At 45.6% G+C, this 23199-nt stretch overlaps 1 protein-coding gene across 3 annotated transcripts in view; it reads right to left on the reverse strand.

Annotated features, from left to right (window-relative positions):
* LOC124784187 (protein yippee-like 2) overlaps positions 1-23199 on the reverse strand; it is a 627503-nt gene that overhangs the window by 275124 nt on the left and 329180 nt on the right. For all 3 annotated transcript variants that reach the window (XM_047254081.1, XM_047254082.1, XM_047254084.1), the window contains one exon: positions 9371-9421. The gene's annotated coding sequence lies outside the window, so the exon portion shown is untranslated. The remainder of the gene's footprint in view (positions 1-9370; positions 9422-23199) is intronic.

Genomic DNA, 23199 nt, shown 5'->3' on the forward strand with positions numbered 1-23199 from the left:
ACACGAGCAGCTGCTCGAGCATCATCAGCTAAAATATCCGGTAAAGTAGATGGCAGGGACAGGACAACACGAGATTGACTAAAGCGGGGACACGACAATAAAACATGGCGCACTGTTAATGCCTGACCACAAGGGCACTGCGGGGCTGGGTCACCGGAGAGCAGGTAGCGGTGGCTAAACCGGCAATACCCAATCCGCAACCTGGTCAGAAGGACCTCCTCTCGCCGAGATGGTCGGGAGGAGGTTGTCCAAGCTGTTGGGAGCAGTTTTACTGCCCGGAGCTTGTTTACTTGGAGCGATGACCAAGCATCCCACCATAACGACACAAGCCTCTTACAAACATCCCCACGAACGTCAGATGACGGGACACAATGGGAGGCTGGCCGAGGCAGGAGGACTGCAGGAAGGTGTCTATCCTTCCCGGGTTTGGGTATAGGAACAACGACGGCGTCACGCCAACGCATGGGGACCTGACCTTCGGTCCAGACGCGATTGTAGGTACGAAGAAGGAAGCTTTTGCCCGCCGGAGAAAGGTGTGCCAGCATCTGAACGTGAATGGCATCTGGCCCCGGAGCAGAGGACCGGGACAGTGCAAGCGCACGTTCGAGTTCCCGCATAGTAAAGGGGGCATTATAAGTTTCCAGATTCAACGAGTGGAAGGAAGGTCGCCGAGACTCTTCTGCCTCTTTCCTGGGAAGGAAGGCAGGGTGGTAATGGGCGGAGCTTGAAACCTCCGCGAAAAACCGGCCGAAGGCGTTGGAGACAGCCACAGGATCAACGAGGACCTCATTACCTGAGGTCAGGCCAGGTACCGAGGAGTGGGCCTTAATGCCCGACAGCCGGCGCAGGCCACCCCATACGACAGAAGAGGGAGTAAAACTGTTAAAGGAGCTGGTGAAAGAGGCCCAACAAGCTTTTTTGCTGTCTTTGATGACTCTACGGCATTGCGCTCGGAGTCGTTTGTATCCAATACAATTCGCCAACGTAGGATGGCGGCGAAAGGTGCGTAAAGCACGTCGTCGAGCACGGATAGCGTCTCGACAACCCTCGTTCCACCAGGGGACGGAAACACGACGTGAAGAAGAGGTAGTACGAGGAATGGAACGTTCGGCAGCATTGATGATAACAGCCGTGAGGTATTCGACCTGACTGTCACAACTGAGAAAATCGTGGTCCGGAAAGGTCGCCAGGGAGGAGTAAAGTCCCCAGTCAGCTTTCGGTATGTTCCAGCTCGAAGGACGTGGGGATGGGGTGTGGTGCAGGAGACGAACGACACAGGGGGAAGTGAAAAATGGTGTTGACGACAGTGTTGTTCTTTTGCAGATGGGGGTGGAGGACAGGGTCAGGCGGAGAGCAGCAGCAGCAGCAGCAGCAGCAGAGATAGAAGCGGACTGTGAAACCCGCTTGCACAAAATCGGGGGGACAACGATTCAGAGCCAGCCTGACAGGGGCGCTGTCTTTTAAAAGAAATGGAAAAGCCATCGTAAACAGATTTACAGGAAAAAAAAAGAAACTACTGATCTTTAACGAAGTCTGGAATGTATCTAGCCAAAGTTAACATACTACCGTTGTGCTACTATCATCTGTTTCGTTCTTATAAAGCAAGTAACAAGCTCACTGCGTCTAAATACTAGGTCTAAAACTTTGCTTCTGCCGCTTTTTCTCGAAGTTCGAGACTTAATTGTGAAAAACTTACAAAAACTTTACGATTCAAAGTATTGGCCATCGCTGACCACTGCTTTCTCCTAGCTATAGAGCAGCATACGAATCCCGCAATGTATGCACTGGGCATCTTTTGAAAGGAGCCATGAATCGATCCAATTTTGCACTTGCACTTGCTAGTCAGCTAGGTCGTGTGCCATAGATCAAGAAAGATGGCAGTCAGAGAGAGGCATATCCGGGGAATACAGCAGGTGGGGTAGAACTTCCAATTTCAACATTTCCAAGTATGTTTTGACGGGATTTTCGGCTTGGCGTCGTGCACTGTCTTGCTGAAAAATCATCTTTTCATGCCTATCGCTGTACTGTGGCCGTTTGTCTTTCAGTGATTGGCTCAAACACATCAACTGCTTTCGATAACGATCTCCTGTGATTGTTACCGTCGGTTGCAGTAGCATCGCAAGCTTTCTCTCTTTCACAACCAAACCGGTCTTCAACGTCAAAATCACCATTCTTGAAGCATGGAAATCATTTTCTGCAAAGTTCTGTCACAAACAGGCGTCTCGTCATAGGTCTTACGCAGCTTTTTATGAGCCTCAGCAGCAGGTTTCTTCATATCAAAACAGAAAATTAAAACCTCCCGCAGATGACGAGAATTGCGTCGTAAGTTGACATATTCAGCCGACAATAACTTTAAGATGCAATCAAAAATCGACTAATATTTTGATGGTGTTATGTTCTCAAATGCCTAAGCTTACTGTATGACACTTACGAACTACGACTTGCGCCACTACTATCCGCAAATGCCGTCTACTGCAAAACGGCGGAAGCAAAGTCGTAGACCTATAGTTTTCGTCTCTCGAAGCTGTAAGCGTAAGTTAAGATGAAAACCTCATAGGCTTACCACAGCATGGATGTCTTTAACATCTGTGCAGGTAAGCCCGTACAGATAGACATGTACAGATATACATTGCAGACAAACAGGTAGGTGTGCGAGGTCCTTAAAATACAAAGTGTCTGCTTCGTGAAGTTGTTCGAGGGCACTAACCTGAAACACACACACACACACACACACACACACACACACACACACACACACACACACATATATATATATACTCCTGGAAATGGAAAAAAGAACACATTGACACCGGTGTGTCAGACCCACCATACTTGCTCCGGACACTGCGAGAGGGCTGTACAAGCAATGATCACACGCACGGCACAGCGGACACACCAGGAACCGCGGTGTTGGCCGTCCAATGGCGCTAGCTGCGCAGCATTTGTGCACCGCCGCCGTCACTGTCAGCCAGTTTGCCGTGGCATACGGAGCTGCATCGCAGTCTTTAACACTGGTAGCATGCCGCGACAGCGTGGACGTGAACCGTATGTGCAGTTGACGGACTTTGAGCGAGGGCGTATAGTAGGCATGCGGGAGGCCGGCTGGACGTACCGCCGAATTGCTCAACACGTGGGGCGTGAGGTCTCCACAGTACATCGATGTTGTCGCCAGTGGTCGGCGGAAGGTGCACGTGCCCGTCGACCTGGGAACGGACCGCAGCGACGCACGGATGCACGCCAAGACCGTAGGATCCTACGCAGTGCCGTAGGGGACCGCACCGCCACTTCCCAGCAAATTAGGGACACTGTTGCTCCTGGGGTATCGGCGAGGACCATTCGCAACCGTCTCCATGAAGCTGGGCTACGGTCCCGCACACCGTTAGGCCGTCTTCCGCTCACGCCCCAACATCGTGCAGCCCGCCTCCAGTGGTGTCGCGACAGGCGTGAATGGAGGGACGAATGGAGACGTGTCGTCTTCAGCGATGAGAGTCGCTTCTGCCTTGGTGCCAATGATGGTCGTATGCGTGTTTGGCGCCGTGCAGGGAGCGCCACAATCAGGACTGCATACGACCGAGGCACACAGGGCCAACACCCGGCATCATGGTGTGGGGAGCGATCTCCTACACTGGCCGTACACCACTGGTGATCGTCGAGGGGACACTGAATAGTGCACGGTACATCCAAACCGTCATCGAACCCATCGTTCTACCATTCCTAGACCGGCAAGGGAACTTGCTGTTCCAACAGGACAACGCACGTCCGCATGTATCCCGTGCCACCCAACGTGCTCTAGAAGGTGTAAGTCAACTACCCTGGCCAGCAAGATCTCCGGATCTGTCCCCCATCGAGCTTGTTTGGGACTGGATGAAGCGTCGTCTCACGCGGTCTGCACGTCCAGCACGAACGCTGGTCCAACTGAGGCGCCAGGTGGAAATGGCATGGCAAGCCGTTCCACAGGACTACATCCAGCATCTCTACGATCGTCTCCATGGGAGAATAGCAGCCTGCATTGCTGCGAAAGGTGGATATACACTGTACTATTGCCGACATTGTGCATGCTCTGTTGCCTGTGTCGATGTGCCTGTGGTTCTGTCAGTGTGATCATGTGATGTATCTGACCCCAGGAATGTGTCAATAAAGTTTCCCCTTCCTGGGACAATGAATTCACGGTGTTCTTATTTCAATTTCCGACATCGATGAAACGGCCAAACTCGTGCCTTCCTTACGACAGCAGTCTCTTTTCCTTAACGAAATTCCAGTTCCGCCAGGGGATCCGCACTAGGCACACTGCGGAAGAACGCCTCGGCGTGACACCTCGCAGACGCAGACGCGCCCTGCGATTACCTCGGAGCACCCATCCTAAAGGTCACCGAGCGACGCGCCTTGCCCGAGACTCAATGGGGGTGGAATCTCAAGACGAGGAACAGCTGAGTCGTGAAAGGAAACCTACACTTTACACCACTTTTGTTCTGCTACAGCGAAAGAAACTAATGGTCCTTTAGAAAGTCTCGGAAATCTGCGTCCACTCAGGCGAGCAGTTTTTCTCGTGACACTCTTTCTATTTTTAAAATCCTCCTCGTTACCGCTGCACTGCGCCTCGTTTTCTGCAGCTTTCTTCTATAGGTCAGGATGTCCTCCCCGTCAGATTTTTACTGAATGTCAGTACAGGACCTTAACTTCAAACCCCGGTGCCGAAAACTATAACAACAGTGATGCATTGCTTCACTCTCGTGGTATCGTAAACAGAAATCAACGAATAATGACGGACAATAGGCAAGTACGACGCACTACTTTACACAGAGTAAAGAAAACACACCGTAACTAGAGTCATAAAATGACTGAAAGTATATGAACGCCAATGCACACAATACCTACTGTGTTACAGTCACCACACATGAAGTTATTTCCAAATGTGAAAAAAGGTAGCACATTCAAAAAATAACATTTGCCTCACTTTGAAACTGTAGAAGTAAAATACCAGACAGTCTACAAAATGGTTCAAATGGCTCTAAGCACTGTCGGACTTAACATCTGAGGTCATCAGTCCCCTAGACTTAGAACTACTTAAATGTAACTAACCTAAGGACGAAACTTCCTGGCAGATTAAAACTGTGTGCCCGACCGAGACTCGAACTCGGGACCTTTGCCTTTCGCGGGCAAGTGGTCTACCGAGTCACGGTCGGGCACACAGTTTTAATCTGCCAGGAAGTTTCATATCAGCGCACACTCCGCTGCAGAGTGAAAATCTCCTTCTGGAAACATCCCCCAGGCTGTGGCGAAGCCATGTCTCCGCAGTACCCTTTCTTTCAGGAGTGCTAGTTCTGCAAGGTTCGCAGGAGAGCTTCTGTAAAGTTTGGAAGGTAGGAGACGAGATACTGGCAGAAGTAAAGCTGTGAGGACAGGGCGTGAGTCGTGCTTCGGTGGCTCAGATGGTAGAGCACTTGCCCGCGAAAGGCAAAGGTCCCGAGTTCGAGTCTCGGTCGGGCACACAGTTTTAATCTGCCAGAAAGTTTCATATCAGCGCACACTCCGCTGCAGAGTTGAAAATCTCATTCTGGTAACCTAAGGACATCACACACATCCAGGATTCGAACCTGCGACCGTAGCAGTCGCGCGGTTCCAGACTGAAGCGCCTAGAACGGCTCGGCCACAACAGCCGGCTGCACACTGTTTGCTTGTTGGATAACACCCCTATAAAATTTACTGTGGCCATAACACCCGTGGTAGAGATAACCCGTTGCCAATATTAGCGAAGGTGAAACTACTAAATGAAACACGTTGATCTGGTAAGAGTTTTTGTCATTAACATTATTCCAAGAAAAATGATAACTGTAAACACAACCGACATTGGGTTGATTTTAAAATGAAAAGGTTGTTGTATGGGCCGCCCCAGCGAGATATCGTTGGAAAATTTAAAGTGAACAATTATTGTATAAAAAAATGAAAACAGAGTAAAAGCTAAAGTAAGACATTGAGAAAATCAGAGGCAAAACGAAAGGAGTCAGATTCGACAGACCGAAAGGTTGTCACGAAACATGAATCAAAGATGGCAAGTTGCATTTAGATTCGACCTATAGTTTTACCAAACACTCACGTAACGTTCGTGGCAGCAGTGTAGATGTACACGATGCCCCCACGACTCATTAGTAAATTTTGCCAAGTCGAAGAACTGTGAACCCAGCCCAAGTGCGGCGCCGGCTCAAGACGAAGCGTAGAACAACAGTTTGTCCCCTGAAAGAATTCTGAACCAAGAGTGTAATTTTCAATTTCCTCCAACGTCCCTCCTGAACACTGTTGAGGCGCTCTCTTCTCGCCGCTATAGCCAATCGTAGAGCATAGCGTGAACGTCCCTCCAATTAAGGAAAATAACAGTAACTTTTGCCCTTAGCTAGTCTGTTCAATTTGGGCCGGCCAGTCCACAGGCTAGTGCAAAAGCAAAGAGCTCAGAAACTTTGTTATTACGCACTACAAAATGTCCTGAGCACGAGAAAACAACTGAGTTGTTTACTTTAAAGTCAGTGCCGCCATTAGACTGTTGTTTATTTGCATTGTTTCATTTACACTTACACAATCATGATTTCGGCTTCAGAGTGCCACTATCAAGTGCAAATAAACAACAGTCTAATGGCGGTACTGACTTTAAAGAAATATATTATGACTGTAGCCCCGCATTATGAAAAAAAATATTGAGTATTTCTTTTAATTTAATGTATGGCTAGGGCCCCCCGTCGGGCAGGCCGTTCGCTGGGTACCGGTCTTCCAATTTGACGCCACTTCGGCGACTTGCGGGTCGATGAGGATGAAAGAATGGTGATGAGGACAGCACAACACCCAGTCCCTGGGCGGAGAAAATTCCCCGACCCGGCCGGGAATCGAACTCTGGCCAAGAGCATTGACAATCCGTCACGCTGACCTTTTTTTTTTATTAAATTTGTTCGATATTGCTCGTAGCGTTTGGTCTGGGCGGACGTCACATGACATCCGTTCAAGTGGATCATTGATTCTTTGACTCAGTTTTTTTTATTACTGAGGGCACCTAGCCCTCTGACCGAACACGCTGAGCTACCGCGCCGGCTCATTCAGCTACCGGGGGCGGACAACAACTGAGTAAGAAGGGCATGTAAAATATGAGCTGTGGTTCCCAGGAATGTTTTGAAAGATGTTATTCTTCCAGAAACCCACTTCCCAGGCCAGAAGAAACACTTCCTGCCTAATGGAAAGGCCAGTCGTAGATCCATGTTACTAACAGGCAGTGCCGTACCCTGATGGCCTCCGAGACAGCTGACCGTTGCTACGAGGATCAGGATTGACCACCACAAAGGGTACATTCCGTCGTCGGTACAGCAATGGGCGCTCGAGGATCTCCCAAGACGCTTTCCTGTACAATGCCATCCCGTATTTGTCTCCCCAAAGCAGAGTTAATTTGTAAATAATAGGAAAGTAAAGACAGTCAAAACCAGTCAATGCCGTCACTGCGCGATAGCGATGGATATGTTACCGATGATGGTGCCACTAAAGCAGAGTTATTAAATACAGTTTTCCGTAATTCCTTCACGAAAGAAGATGAAGTAAATTTTCAAGAATTAGAAACCAGAGCAGCTGTTAGCATGAGTGACATAAAAGTAGATATTTAGGTGTTGCGAAACAACTCAAATCACTTCCTGTCCAGATCGTCGAGTAGAACAGAAGTGATACCTGGTGTTCCCCAAGGTAGTGTCATAGGCCCTCTCCTGTTCCTGATTTACATAAATGATGTAGGTGATAATCTGAGCAGCCCCCTTACATTGTTTTACCGTCCAGTACAATCAGCAGACGATCAACAATTGGAAAATGATCTAGAGAGAATTTCTGTATGGTGCGAAAAGTGGCAATTGGCACTAAACAAAGAAAAGTGCAAGGTCATCCACATGGGTACTAAAAAATTCTGATGAATTTTGGGTATACGATAAATCGCACAAATCTAAGAGCTGTCAATTCGACTAAATACCTAGGAATTACAATTGCGAAAATTGCAAAGACCACAAAGATAATGTTATGGGGAAGGTGAAACACTGCTCTGTGTTGGCAGAACGCTTACAAGATGCGACAAATCCACTAAAGAGACAGCCTACATTACACTTGTCCGCCCTCTGCTGGAATATTGCTGGGCGGTGTGGGATCCTTACAAGGTAGGATTGACGGAGAACATCGAAAAAGTGCAAAGAAGGGCAGCCCGTTTCGTGTTATCACGCAATAGGGGTGAGAGTGTCACTGATATGACACGCGAGTTGGGGTGGCAGTCACTGAAACAAAGGCTTTTTTTTTTTTGCGGCGATATCTGTTTACGAAATTTATTTCTCTTCCGAATGCAAAAATACTTTTTTGACACTCACCTACGTAGGGCGAAATGATCATCATAATAAAATAAGAGAAATCAGAGCTCGAACGGAAAGATTTAGGTGCTCTTTTTTTCCCCACGCACCATTCGAGAGCGGAATGATAGAGAAGTAGTATGAAAATGGTTCGATGAACACTCTGCCAGGCACTTAAGTGTGAATTGCAGAGTAACCATGTAGATGTAGACTGTACTAAGTCTAATAGTATAACGAAAAAGAAAAGTAAGAAGTCGGTAATCTAAACAGGAAGTAAGTTGATCTTATGGTAATTCAAGTTTATCTATCGAATGAAGTAGAAAATTAAACGAAAGATAACACGTTTGACACAGTCGTGATCAAAACATAAAATGACAGATGGCTGGCGGCTGGCGAGAATGGCTTGCCGCATATCAAGCTAGTACAGTCAACAAAATTCTTCTGGGTTTGAGGCTGCATTGTCAACTATGAAATTCCGTCGTTTCAGCAGCTATTGCAAGACGCCTTCCTATGGGTGTATTGCTAACTACTGAATGAGCACCAGTTTGCTTACATTTACATGATTGCAAAGAGATGCTAGAAGGACACGCAAACCACGTAGGTAACAGTGAAGTAGTAGGCTTAACGTATTCTCGCATCATGTTGGTTAGAACCCACACACAGGACTGCACGTTTTCTCCGCCGCAAGCTGTATTGGCCGGACAACGCCGGTGAGCGCGCCGCCGGCTGCAGAGTGTTGGGAAAGGGGAGAACCCTTTATCTGGCCAGTCGAACACGACAGGGAGATAAGAGGCCGGCACAGATTGCAAGGAGGCTATTCCGCCGGGGGCTCGTGGTGACGCAAGCACACAGGCGGCGCACTTGCGGGGTTGGCGCTCTTAACCTCGCCTCGCCGATTCGCCAGTCGAGATTTCACGAACCGCCGTCTCCGTCCGCGCTGGAGCGTGTAGAAGGCCATTAGCTGGAGCGCGCTTGGCTGGGAATTGCCCAAGGCACCCGCGGGCTGGCGAGGTACTCACCGCTCAACTAGGACGATGGGTCTCGCTGCACATCTGCGATATCACCTCAACCTGAAACACAGAACCAAAGCCGGCTCTAGTGAGCTGCAACAACAGCAATCATTACAATTATATTACACTGAACAAATAGTAAAAGAAAGAAAGTTAGTTAGTTAGCTGTTCCATAGATCATATGAACGATTCTCTCATCGAAATAATGTGGAACGTGTTATTTTACAGCATATGTACAGCTGATTAGCGTTAACGTTAACGGAAACATTTTTAGTTCCACTCATGCAACTACACATAATTGTCCTTTTTTTACTGTCTACCAGTTATTAAATAGAAATTCGTCAATGAGTTCTCCAGGAGAAATGATTTTAAATTAGATTTAAGACGTGCGTTGCTACTTGTCAGAAACTTCATGTTGATGGGCAAATTATCAAAAATTTTTGTTGCTGCGTATCAAAATTCTTCCTGAGTCACTGACAGCTTTAACAATGTGTAACGAAGGTCATTTTTCCCCCTCTATTGTCGTAGGCATGGACACCACTGTTCGTCTCAAATTGTGATGGATTACTTATGACGAATTCCATTAGCGAATGTATCTATTGTGATGGAGTAGTTAAAATGCCTAGTTCCACGGAGATGTGCCTACGTGGCATCCGCGGATGAACAGCACGTAGCAGAACATTATGACCAGCTACCTAAAAGCCGGTATATCCACCTTGGGCACGGATAACAGTGGCGACGAGTCGTGGCACGGAAGCAACGAAGCCTTGATAAAAGGGACTTGGCACCACATCTGCATACACAGGTCACCCAATTCCCGTAAATTCAGGGAAACGGGGGGGGGGGGGGGGGGGGGGAGGGGGCGTGAGCTCTGACCCCACTTTGAATCACATCCCATATGTGTACGATCCAGTTCAGATCTGGCGAGCTGGAGGACCGGTACATCAATTAGAACCCTCCACTGGGTTCCCCGAACCACTCCATTAGAATCCAGACTTGTGACATACCGCACTAACTTGTTGAAAGTCGAAAAATACCACTACCGTGGGTAAGCCTGATCGTCACGACGAGATGTACATGGTCTGCAATCAGTGTATGACACTCCTTGACCGTCATGGTGCCTTGCACGAGCTCCACTGGGCCCATAAATGTCCACGTTAATGTTCCCCAGAGCGCAATGGGGCTGCTTCCAGGTTGCCTTCGTCCTGCAGTACAGGTCTCAAGCAGCTGTTCCCCTGGAAGACGACGGATACGCGCCCTCCCATCGGCATGATCATCGGGAGTCACCAGATCATGCAACGCTCTGGCACCACTCCATCGTTCAGTGCAGATGGTCACATGCCCATTTTAGTCGTAGTTGCCGATGCCGTGGTGTTCACAATGGCACACGCATGGGTCGTAGGGTGCAGAAGTCCATCATTATGAGTGTTCTGTGCACTGTCCGCTGTTAGTTCCGGCACAATTCTCCATCCTGTTTTACCGGTCTGCCCAGCTTACGTCGTCCGACGTCTGTAACGAGGGACGGCCGCCCGACACCACAACGTCTGGACATGGTTTCACCTTGATTTGTAGACCCTCGCCACAGAATTCCTCGAACACCCGTCAAGTCGTGCAGTTTCCGTGCCGAACCTCCGGGTTATCACAATCTCCCCTCTGTCAAACTCAGACAGCTGACGCGTCTCGCCATTGTACACGCGGACTGCAAGTTGACTGACGCTACATGCACCGTGCGTGTTACCCACTACTCGCTAAGTGACGCTGCTATCGCCTCTACAGGTCATAATGTTCTTGCTGATCAGTGTATTATTCTTACTGCTCGCTTTTTTTTGCAATCAATTCTTTATTTCTAAGTGATGAGTTACCCCAGAAAAATAGTCAGAAGGTTGATACGTTGGTTTCGAAGATTAGCAATTATACGAAGAGGAAATGTAACTCGACTTAATTGTTCGAGAAACTCAGTAATATGCTTCTTCTACTTCAAATTTTTGGGTGTACGTATTGATGAAAAGTTGGAGAATTCTACCCTATTTACTGACTCCTGCTGATGTGCTATATCAATTGTTGGCATGACTATTTGCTGTACAGAACTGAATGTAGATTTTTTTTTTTTTTTTTTTTTCAAAATTTAGGGAGAGTCAATTTTCAAAAGATCCACTTCAGAATTCTTTAGAAAATATTATTTACCAACTCTTCCGTTGCTTTTGACGTAACGGGATTTATTATAACATTAGTATCCTCTGCAAAAAGTATCAATTTTGCTTGTTGAATGTTAAGTCGAAGGTTACCCACATATAATAAACAGCAGCAGTAACAGCAAAAACGCATCAGATGGTATTCCTATTATGTCCACCTCATACCCCAGACGCCGTAGAAGAGAACTTCTACTTGGTGGCAAGAAATTTTCATCAAATTAGTACGTAATAATTCCACGGCAGAATACTTCATGTAGCTTTACAAAATCCCCATCTCAGGTGCGACAAGAAAAACTGGTATCTTGCTGCGCCAGTTCTACAATCTTCAAAGAAGACTAAGTGGAAGAGTAAAAGACATTGTCAGCTGTTGGAAAGACTTATCATAACACTTGCTTCCTCGAATGCGACGTCTTTCTGTAAGAATGTATTACATGCAAGTGGATGTGTACAAGAAATTCATGTTTCGTTTCCTTGCAATATTGTAAGATTTACATTTACAGGCACTTTTCAGTTTATAGAGGGGTCGTGGAAAAAATAAGACAATGCTTTGTTCAGCATTTGACAGTGGATAGTGGAGGTGGGTGCGGGAATAATTTACGGAATGGATGGAGGTTTGTAGCGGACTTTACTGAGAACTGTGAGTTAATTCACTAGTCTCTTTTCAAACAGATATATTGTATTATATTATAACGACGGAGAGGCTTCGTCCCGCCGTAGCCCTCGGTGGTACACAACTTCACAACAGGCTACAGCAGTCCTCTCATTCCACAGCCGCCCCACACCGAACCCAGGTCTATTTTGCGGTTCGGCCCCTAGTGGGGCCCCCCGGGAACGTCTCATTCCAGACGAGTGTAACCCAAATGGTTGCGTCGTAGAGTAATTATGGTGTACGAGTACGTGGAGATAGTGTTTGCGCAGCAACCGCCGACATAGTGTAACTGAGGCGGAGTAAGGGGAACCAGCCCGCATTCGCTGAGGCAGATGGAAAACCGCCTTAAAAACCATCCACAGACTGGCCGGCACACCGGACCTTAACAATAACCCGCCGGGCGGATTCGTGCCTGGGACCGGTGCGCCTTCCCGCCCGGAAAGCAGTGCGTTAGTCCGCACTGCTAAGTGGGCGAGCAAACAGATATATACTACGAAAAGTGAAATACTAGGAGTATTAGACGCTTGGAGAGATTTTTTCGACATCTCGGAAACAGATTAGCTTAACAGAGTTTCACTGCAGACATTGAATCCCCCTTACATCCTTCGTGGGTAAATACGGACTTAGGGGTTAACCACTAGACAAGTAACCACGGAGTACATTAAAAAAATTACATCCTTTCGCGTGGAATATAGAACATAACGTGTGTTTCTTACGCGATTTAAAGGACTTATTCAAGAGAGAACAACAGAAAACAGATTAATCTACAAAATGGAAGATTAGAGTTTGACGTGCATTCAACAAGACCACTGGAGATGAGAGAGGAAACCAACGATGTCCCCTGCAGAGGAAATACCCCGACATTCTCCTTAAGCTATTGGGCGAAACACTGAAAACTTCAATGTGGATAGCCGACCATCCTCTGCAAATCACATTTAAGTGACTGGCAGAGGGTTCATCGAACCACCTTCACAATTCTCTACTATTCCAGTCTCATATAGCGCGTGGAAAGAACGTACACCTATACCTTTCCGCACGAGCTTTGATTTCCCTTATTTTATCGTGGTGATCGTTTCTCCCTATGTAGGTCGGTGTCCACAAAATATTTTCGCATTCGGAAGAGAAAGTTGGTGACTGGAATTTCGTGAAAAGATTCCGTCGCAACTAAAAACGCCTTTCTTTTAATGATGTCCAGCACAAATCATGTATCATTCCAGTGACACTCTCTCCCATATTTCGCGATAATACAAAACGTGCTGGCCTTCTTTGAAAATTTTCGATGTATTCCGTCAGTCCTATCTGGTAGGATCCCATACCGCGCAGCAGTATTCTAAACGAGGACGGACAAGCGTAGTGTAGGCAGTCTCCTTATTAGGTCTGTTACATTTACGTAGGGTAACAGAAGTAACAGTCAATTCCACTGCTAAAAAAAACGCGTAAGACTGTCGCATCGCTCAACATCAAAACATATTAAGGCGGTTGTGTAACTGCATCTAAACAACATCAAATACAAAATATATTCAGTGTCTGTTGATGATGATTGGGGGTTGTTTGGAAGAGGAGACCAAGAGCGAGGTCATCGGATTCATCGGATTGGGGAAGGACGGGGAAGGAAGTCGGCCGTCCCCTTTCAAAGGAACAATCCGGGCAGTTGCATGGAGCGATTTAGGGAAATCACCGAAAACTCATATCAGGATGGCAAGACGCGGAATTGAACCGTCGTCCTCCCGAATTCGAGTCCATCAATTGATTATGATGACGATTAGTTTGTCCCAATTTTTACGCAGTTCAATTCTTTACACAGTCCAGTCGAGCCACTGTCACGTATGATGATGATGATGATGAAATGAGGAAATGAGGACAACACAAACACCCTGTCCTCGGGCAGAGACCCAGTGTCAGTGAAGCGCAGTGTTCTTAAAATCTGTAACTAATATGTGAAAGAACGTTAGAAATGTAGTAGGAAACAAGAAAAATCGTTAGTAATAATTGTACATTTAACAGCAGTAAAGTAAAACATGAAAACTGTCAACGATCTTAACGAACAGATTACATTGTTACACTGACCACTGAAGATGCTTTGAAATGAAGCGAAACGCGTTTGGTCTAAGTATGACTTTTGTTGCAGTCGCAAAAGAATAAATTTATAAGAAATATCTAATGCTTTTTTACCTTGTTCTTTGCATCTCGATTTGTTTCTAGCTGTTAAATAACGTAATAACGTTTTCCCTTCATTAGACCTGAGATTTTCACTGTCGAAAAAGGTTTAATTGAAAATCTTTACGTTCTTATTAACGAACAGTAGAGGATGCTTCTTGTCTAGTTATTGTAAAAGCTGTAATTTTCCGCTTTGAAATGGTTCGTGTCTTTTGTGAGATAACACTCTTGGCAAAAATACCAAGGCCTTATGCAACCTTCGGAAAGCGTTACGTTACAAAGTAAGCGAAGAATCCTTGACAGTGACGTTCCGTTTCGTTCCGTCTGTGTGAACGCCGTCATTTGAAATGCATTGTGAAATGGTTTAACGTTCCGCTCCGCGACATCTAGAGTTAATCGACCGCAAGTCAGGCACTATCTGATGACGTAATGCCAACCGGAAGCTATTAGTTCACGAACCGATACACATCTAACAGGAACAGCAGGTGACACGCCACGATCCACTCTATCTACCACTTCTGTTACTTACTGTTCTCTGATTCCACAGTATAGGCTGCTTCAAAAAACGTACATCCGATTTCACAAGAATGTACCTTGTACAGGAATGGAGTTTGAAACGTGGGGCAGATTTCATTTTATATATCAAAACCAGAAGATTATCTTGGTGCCAGTTTTAAGCTGCCAGCCCATATGTTGCCAGTAGCGATCTGCGTGGTGCAGCTAGTTCGCTAGCACGCTCGTTCAGTGCCCTATGTGCGCCGATAAGACAGCAACAACACGCGCTTTGCGTTCTCGGTTTCCGTCTCAATAGGTGTAACTCATTTACAACTGTACAGCCTGGTTTTCGTTGAGAGTAAGGCATTGTACCTCGTAAGGACCTCGCATTGCACCAATGTATTTCAAAGGCCCTCTGCTCTAACGTCTTTTTTTGGTGCAAAATTGTGAAACGCTCCCCTCCGAACACGGGTGGGTGAACTCCGATGCCGCTCAACAATCGAAAACGTGCTCCCAATAGAACGGATTGTGTTCGTCGCGCGTCCACTGGTGGCAGGGGGGAGGTGGGCAAATGGAGCAATTGTGAAAGGCAAATGAAATGTTTGATCCTAAACGTAATTGTAAAAAGTATTCAAGGTTCTATGTGCATACTTGTAAAATATATACCCTTGTAAAATAATTTTTTTTAATCCTACATGAAACTAGGAACAAGCGAGACAATACTGACCCTACGACTTCTGTTTCAAAAAAGGTTAAGGAGAAAGCTTTTGACAATGTTGACTTTATTATATTCTTTGAAATTCTGAAGGTAGCAGGGATAAAATACAGCGAAAGGCTATATTTAAAATTGTAAAGAAACCAGCCGAGAGTTACAAGACAGGCAAGGAGTGTTTGAGAACTATGTGAAACACCACGGTTGTAGTGTATCCCCGGTGTTATTCTACCTTTACACTGAGCAAGCAGTAAATGAAACCAAAGGAAAATTTAGTGAAGAGATCAAAGTTCAGGGAGAAGAAACAAAAACTTAGAGGTTTGCCGATGACAATGTAATTCTGTCAGAGACGGTAAAGGACTAGGAAGAGCAGTTGAACTTGGACAGCGGCTGAAAACGAAATTCAGTCGAGTGAACTCAGAAGATGCTGACGAAATTAGATTACGAAACGAGACATTAAAAGTAGATATGTTTTGCTATTTGGGCAGGAAAATAACTGATGATGGCCGAAGTACAGAGGTATAAAATGTAGACTAGCGATGGAAGAGAAAATTGTAGACGTCGAATATAGATCCAAGTGTTATGGAATCTTTTCTGAAGGTATTTGTCTTGAGTGTATCCTCGTATGGAAGTGAAATGTGGACAATGAACAGTTCAGACATGAAGAGAATAAATGTAGTACTACAGAAGGATGCTGAAGATTAGATGGGTACATTATGTAAGTAACAGAAGGTAGTGAACGGAACTGGGAAAGTACAAGTTTGTGCCACAACCTGACTAAACAAAAAATCGATCGGCTGACAGAATGCCTTCTGAGACATCAACGAATCACCAGCTCAGCACTAGAGAGTGTGGGGTAAATATTGTAAAGGAAGACCAAGAGATGAAAATAGTTAACAGGTTCAAAAGGTGGTAGGTCGCAGTAGTTATTCGGAGATGAAGAGGCTTGCACAGGATAGAGTAGCGAGGGGAGCTACACTCATGCTCATAAATTAACGATAATTGCAGAATGTGGTGCCATACAACGTGGCACTACACAAAACTGGCGCTAATAGCAAAGGCACATAGGGAACATATAGGACAGAGCTGTAAGTCCACGGTATTGGTGAAAAGTCGAGAAAACTGTAGCGAAACACATGTGCTACAAAACGCCATTGTTTCCTGCGCATGTACCCCGACATCAGTATGGGATATGATCACCATGCACACGTACACAGGCCGCACAACGGATTGGCATACTCTGGATCAGGTGGTCGAGCAGCTGCTGGGGTATAGCCTCCCACTCTTGCAACAGTGCGTGTCGGAGCTCCTGAAGTGTCCTAGGGATTTGAAGAGGTGCAGCGCTACGTCGACCGAGAGCATCCCAGACGTGCTCGTTGGTGTTTAGGTCTGGAGAACAGACTGGCCACTCCATTCGCCTGATACCTTCTGTTTCAAGGTACTCGTCCACGATGGCAGCTCGGTGGGGCCGTGCGTTATTGTCCATCAGGAAGAAAGTGGGACCCACTGCACCCCTGAAAAGGCGGACATACTGGTGCAAAATGACGTCCCAATACACCTGTCCCGTTACAGTTCCTCCCTCAAAGACATGCAGGGTTGTACGTGCACCAATTACACTCCCACCCCACACCATCAAACCACGACCTCCATACAGGTCCCTTTCAAGGGCATTAAGGGCTTGGTATCTGGTTCCTGGTTCACGCCTTATGAAAACCCGGCGAGAATCACTGTTCAGACTATATCTGGACTCGTCCGTGAACATAACCTGGGACCACTGTTCTAATGACCATGTACTGTGTTCTTAACACCAGGCTTCACGGGCTCTCCTGTGACCAGGGGTTAGTGGAGTGCACCTCGCAGGTCTTCGGGCGAATAAACCATGCTTCAGTCGTCTGTAGACTGTGTGTCTGGAGACAACTGTTCCAGTGGCTGCGGTAAGGTCCCGAGCAAGGCTACCTGCAGTACTCCGTCGCCGTCTGCGGCCACTGATGGTGAGATATCGGTCTTCTTGTGGTGTTTTACACTATGGACGTCCCGTACTGTAGCGCCTGGACACGTTTCCTGTCTGCTGAAATCGTTGGCATAATCTTGAGATCACACTTCGTGGCACACGGAGGGCCCGTGTTACGACCTGCTGTGTTTACCAGCCTCCAGTCGCCCTAGTATTCTACCCCTCATAACGTCATCATCAATGTGTGTTCTTTGAGCAGTTTTCAACACACAGTCACCATTAGCAAGTGTGAAAACGTCTGCACACTTACTCGCTGCACCGTACTCTGACATGCGCCAACACACTTCTGCGAAGACCGCAGGTCAAATGCACCGCATGGTGAAACCCCAGGTGATTTAAACTTGCACTGCCCACGAAAGCGTAGTTTCACCATGTATCAGCATTATCCTTAATTTATGAGCATGAGTGTACATCAGATTTGTCTTCGGAATGAAGACAGTAACAACACTTTTAAGTTAAAAATGTACCGCATGTAAGTAAGAGGGGTAGTGAAGGGAAGTAGAAGATTCAGTGTTGCGAATTCGAACAAATCTTTCTAAAACACTCTGTAGTTAACACGACGACGTCACTGATTGTGGGCAAGGAAAGAGAGTTGACACGAATTAGAACGCCGAGAGGAGGAAGCTATAACCGCGTTCGTCGCAGAGGAAACGACACGAGCGACGCAATAATTACGCAGTGCAATGAAGCGCAGCGGTCTTATTTACCAGGCGGCTCACGCTGGGAGAAGCTGCTTGCAACTGCGACGGGCGGCGCCACAGAGTGTGCCCGCCTTCGTTCCCTCGGGGTGACCGCTAACAACACGACCAATCGCTCGCTACTGGAGCGGACATCCACCCCTGGTCCCCCGCGTGCTCAGAAGGGGTTCTTCACTGAGGGGTGACGTCACTCCTCATTTCCATGGTCGGTCGTAATTTGGGGAGGTCGCTCACTCCGCCCTGCTTTGCTTTTGCGCCGCCGTGGCGTTTCCCCTCCGACCAATTCGCAAATTAATAATTCTATTAAAAACTGAAAACGTAGTATTAACATTGTACAATACTATTTGTTTTATAGCTCTTTGTGAACTGGATTTCGGCCATCCTTACAATAGAACATCAAGTAGACTCCACAAAACAAACTTCGTATATATCAGCCCCAGCAATCGATCCTGCACAGAAATTTGAGCCATAATTCTGATGGTACGCAAATCGGTGAAGTGGGACACTTGTGTCTCACGAATCTCACTAGATTCATGTTTTCGTGTGAACCTGAGATATTCACAGTTAAAAATTTAACTTTAGAATAATTTTATCTGGATGACAATTATGGAGAAGAGTATAAAAAAAAAAAATCAGTACCAGAACTCATTTATTCTCCTGACAATGAGAAGCAGGAAATATCGCACACAGGTTTTCATGTAACATTTGAAGATGCCCTTGGCATACCACACACGTTTTCTACATTCTATGACGTTTTCGGAGGCATATAGGCCCTATTGCATACAAATAATGTAGGAACTACTAGAATGACTGAGCTGTGTTGTAATGTTTCCAAACTACGTCTAGGATGTATAAGAAAATACAATCAGTTACTTCAGACATTCTTCGAACGAACAAGATGGTAGTCTGATCTGATTTTCGTGAAACAGACGCACTGTGCGACCTATAAACACGCCTCTCCCCCATTTGATCGCTTCACAGCCTTCTATATATCAAACCCGCGGTCCGTAGTATTTTTCTCCAAGTTCCGAAAGAGCCCCGCAACGTGCTAGCATTGGAAAGATATGAGATACAGACGTACGAACGATGAAAACATTACTTTAGTGGCACATATGTGCTCCATCAACGAAGAAAGTTTTAATACCCCAACGTGAAGTACTGTATAGTGGAGTGTGTAAGAGGTTTGTTGGTTGGTTGGTTTTGGGGTTTGATGGGGGCTAAACATCTAGGTCATCAGTCCCCTGTTCCAAACAGACATACTTGTAAAAGGCCTATACAGTAAAAGCGTAAACTCTGCACCCAGTGGGAGGGAACACCAAGGGGTACGGAGCTAAAATGAACACCGCAATAACACAAAATAGAGGACACTTAAAAGGAGCAGAGCAAATAGTTGACTAGAGTAAAACAGACTACAGTGGTTGATGGATCAGGTAAAAGGTCAATCACTCAACTACAAACGAAGAACCTCCAGCTGGAAAGCGTTGATAAAGGGCCAACACAACTTGTTACCATAAAATACACTATTTTGGTATCCACGCCACAATTAAAAGCCGCTGGAGTTGGTGTAGCCTGAGAAATCATGTGAGAGCGCCCACACTAGAGCGAGTGATAAAACCCAGCTGCACGGATGAAACGTAAAACAAGAGGTTTGTGTTCATGAAGGTGTTGAACCAACGAGTGACAGTACGGCATTGCATGAAGGGCACGGAGCAAAGGACACTGCAGTTTCTAAATGGCCGACACAAGTGGGAAAAGGTACTGCAATTGATGGATGGCTTTAGCTTCTGCGCATTCAATGGTTTTCTACAGAGGTTTAGCAACTCGGCAAGACTTCTGGGAGTCAGTGTCAATTTGGACCAGCATTCACTTTAAACATACAGTGAAATACTGTTTTGCCGTTGGTACCGTGCTTTGTTCATTGTGTCAAAGTCCGCAGTTCCTAACATGTAGCTGGTGCCAGAGATCTCTTTGCTCTCAACATTTTTAAGTTGATATTCGCAAATGCAGTTCAAAAATGGCTCTGAGCACTATGGGACTTAACATCTATGGTCATCAGTCCCCTAGAACTTAGAACTACTTAAACCTAACTAACCTAAGGACAGCACACAACACCCAGCCATCACGAGGCAGAGAAAATCCCTGACCCCGCCGGGAATCGAACCCGGGAACCCGGGCGTGGGAAGCGAGAACGCTACCGCACGACCACGAGATGCGGGCCGCAAATGCAGTATAAATTAATGAAACGAATGAGCGTGTCATAAAAAAAGGAGCGTAGCGCTATTTAATAATCAACATTGCTGTTGTGCGGATATTTCCTTTGGATTCTAAGGCTGACACTGTTGAAGTGAAGCACATTTACAGGAGTTACGCTATTCTTCAAATTGTAAATCGAATCTCATTACCTCCATCTCATAATAATTCTTCAGCTGCTTAGGTTTACGTGAAAATATTGTTAAAATAATACTCAACATACACGAGGGTCGTTCAATAAGCAATGCCACACTTTTTTATCTCAGAACATATTTATTGTTAAGAGTCAGAATCTAGTCGGGGCACCGTAGATCGAACCGCACAATAACCCCGAAAGAGTGGTTCGGTGTGGGGCGACGGAGGGGTGAAATGGACTGCGGCAGTCGTCGTGGGGTTGTGGACCACAGGGTACATACCCGTTACTGCTAGTGGTGTCGCCTACCGTCTGAGTGATTATTCCACGTTGAGGATGAACATAGGCGGTGGTTACATTAATACGATTGGACCGGGCGTCAGGGGAGCAATTTGCTATCAGTATGATTTAGTGCTTTCTGCAAAGGGTACGTAAGTGATGTTAGCCTCTGCCTCTTCTTTCTACTAAGTATACTAAAGACATTATCAATTAGGATAGGACTGTAAGTATTACTGCACGTAATTTCTTTAGTTATTTTACATGTTCAATGTACGAGACATGGCTCCTTGCGACTTCTGGTTGTTTCCAAAATTGAAGAGGCCACTGAAAGGATCCCGTTTTGAGAGTAGAGAAGAGATAATATGGAACACGACGACGGAGCTGAACACCATTCCAAAAGAAGACTTCCAGAGGTGTTTCCAGCAGTGGAAGGATCAGTGGGCTAAGCGTGTGCAAGCACAAGGGGCCTACTTTGAAGGAGATTAGGGTCCCAACCCCGTCAGGTATTCGAAATAGTTTCTCAGGCCAAAGGTCGGATACTTTTGAGACAGGCTTCATATGATTGGGTTTGAGGTAAAGATAGCAGACGGTGCACCATGAAATGTAAGGTTACACGTTTGTGTGTTACAGGCTGTTAGGGATTGACAGGTATTACTATATCTGTAGAAGTTACTTTCCTAGGATGGCCTTCGGCTGTGCGTCTGAGGTATGACTTGTGAGGATCTCTTATTGAGGTTCTAATAATTATACCACAAAGGCCTATAACGACCCTGACTAAAATCAAAGTACCTATTAGCACACCTTATACCGTTAGGCATAAAAACAAACTCTCTGTATGCATCCCTAAATTGACGAATTAAATCATCCAGGTTCGGCTTATAATACCACAATTCTTCTAACACAACAACAGCTGCAGAATAATTTATTTTGTTGCCATAAAATGTAATAGCTAATTCATCAATCCTTTGTTGATTGTTGTGAAGTAGGAAAGCCCTGCGTAGATCGTCGGGGTAATTTCGGATATGGTCCCAGTTGGCATAAAAAAACTCCAAGGTAGACATTAGCTGTAAACAATAACCTTTATTCAGAACGTGACAGTACCTTTTCTTTTACAAAAAGTCATATAAACTCTATTCCTAACAACATATGTTACGTATTTTACTTCACTTTGAACATTATCAGTTTTTTCTGGTTCATCACCAGCAATTTGTAGTCCAATAAAAAAAGGATTAGTTCCTTGAAACAAACGATTCTTTGCTTTACACTGACTCTCCAAATCAGTCCATGACTTTACCTTATCTATATCAGCACTCGTTTCTGGTTTAGAATACGTTACAAACTTAAATTTATTCCAACGACTATACTTACGCCATGGAACACCAGCTGACCGCTCAGGATTAAGATCAAATGAACCAATTTTATTAGTACATGCTATACGAACTTTTTCAAGAGCACCTTGATCCTCAAATATTTTTTTGTTCTATTCTAACATTAATCCTATACACGTAGGTAACTACTTTATTAATTATTACTGCTGCATGTCTGTAGTCAACTTGTGTACAAGCCTATACTTATTTTTACCCTGATCAGGAGACCTCACTCCCCGTGAGGCCATTTTCTAGGATGGCCTTCGGCTGTGCGTCTGAGGTATGACTTGTGAGGATCTCTTATTGAGGTTCTAATAATTATACCACAGCAATAATTAATAAAGTAGTTACCTACTGTGTATAGGATTAATGTTAGAATAGAACGTTTGACTTTGGATGAAAGGGCTAACAAAAAAAATATTTGAGGATCAAGGTGCTCTTGAAAAAGTTCGTATAGCATGTACTAATAAAATTGGTTCATTTGATCTTAATCCTGAGCGGTCAGCTGGTGTTCCATGGCGTAAGTATAGTCGTAGGAATAAATTTAAGTTTGTAACGTATTCTAAACCAGAAACGAGTGCTGATATAGATAAGCAAAGTCATGGACTGATTTGGAGAGTCAGTGTAAAGCAAAGAATCGTTTGTTTCAAGATACTAATCCTTTTTTTATTGGACTACAAATTGCTGGTGATGAACCAGAAAAAACTGATAATGTTCAAAGTGAAGTAAAATACGTAACATATGTTGTTAGGAATAGAGTTTATACGACTTTTTGTAAAAGAAAAGGTACTGTCACGTTCTGAATAAAGGTTATTGTTTACAGCTAATGTCTGCCTTGGAGTTTTTTTATGCCAACTGGGACCATATCCGAAATTACCCCGACGATCTACGCAGG

This window comes from Schistocerca piceifrons, chromosome 1 (genome assembly GCF_021461385.2).
Source record: "Schistocerca piceifrons isolate TAMUIC-IGC-003096 chromosome 1, iqSchPice1.1, whole genome shotgun sequence".
NCBI lineage: Eukaryota > Metazoa > Arthropoda > Insecta > Orthoptera > Acrididae > Schistocerca > Schistocerca piceifrons.